The sequence below is a fragment of the Orycteropus afer genome, unplaced genomic scaffold (genome assembly GCF_000298275.1).
Source record: "Orycteropus afer afer isolate SDZICR_OR568_19922 unplaced genomic scaffold, OryAfe1.0 scaffold00307, whole genome shotgun sequence".
Classification (NCBI taxonomy): domain Eukaryota; kingdom Metazoa; phylum Chordata; class Mammalia; order Tubulidentata; family Orycteropodidae; genus Orycteropus; species Orycteropus afer.
The window spans coordinates 1,537,415-1,538,721 of NW_006921894.1; positions in this window are offsets into that span (position 1 = coordinate 1,537,415).

A 1,307-nucleotide genomic window follows, 5' to 3' on the forward strand; every position below is an offset into this window, starting at 1 on the left:
AAGACCTGCTAACAGAGAACTTCCCCCATATCATATATCCAAGAAGCTCATAGAACCCCACACAAGATAGATCCCAAGAGAAAAACACCAAGGCATATTATAATCAAACTTTCCAAAACCAAAGACAAAGAAAAAATTTTGAGAGCTGCATGGGAAAAAAGAAATATTACTTATAATAATCAAACAGGCTGAGCTCTGAGTACTCAGCAGAAACCATGCAGGCAAGAAGGCAATGGGAAGGCATATATAAAACACTGAAGGAAAGGAACTTCCAACCAAGAATCCTATATGCAGCCAAATTATCCACCAACTATGAGGGCAAAATCAAGGCATTCTCAGACAAAGAGAAATTAAGGGTTTTGTGAAAACCAGAACAAACCTACAAGTAATGCTTAAGGAAGCGAAGGGCTATGTACCAAATGTAAGTGATCAATATGGTGGCATTGAGAAAGAGAAAGACATAGAGAGGTACATGGGAGGTACAGACAACAAAGATGAACCTTTTTGCACATTTTTGCATTGTCAGTGAAGGCAAACATGGGTATATGGGTGGATAATGGGTGAACAGGCTGCACTAGTAGGTATGTCTATGAAGTGGGGAGTGTACCCAAGAACATGTATAGGGTTGGCAGACAGTGGTGCTATAAGTTCATTTGTAAGATCTGAATTCCTAGGTGTATAGTACAGCTTACAAAAGGGCAAGATTGTAGTCACTTCTTGGTCACAGCCAGCTACCGAGAGGGAACGAGTAGTTGAACCTGTGGGCTCAAGACATCAAGCTCAATTGGCATAACATACTACACAAAACATTGTTCAACCTCCTACTTTGGCAAGTAGCTACTGGGATCTTAAAATCTTGCAAGCTGCCATCTAGATGCAATGATGGGTCTCTCCTCGTCCAGAGCAAAGAATGAAGAAAACAAAAAATTCATGGAAACAATTAGTCCTAGCGACTGGTACACCAACCGATCTGCAACCTATATGACTATGAGACCAGAAGAACTAGATGGTGCCCGGCTACCACTGTCAACCAATTTGAAGGCAATCTATGTAGGAGATACTGGATAGAGAGGGTGAACAATGTGGAACAAAACAAAAAATCATTTGAAGAAAAAAAAAGGGGGGGGACCAGGTTTGCTGCTCTGATGGAGCCTGGTGGAACCACTGAGACTACGGCCCCTAGCTGCCCTTCGGGTCTGGAATTGAACCCACACCTGTGACTTCCAGCCAAACAAAAGACAGGCATATGAGTTGAACATTTACCTGAGGTAGATACACTCCTTGGAGAGAACAATCATGGGAGAAAG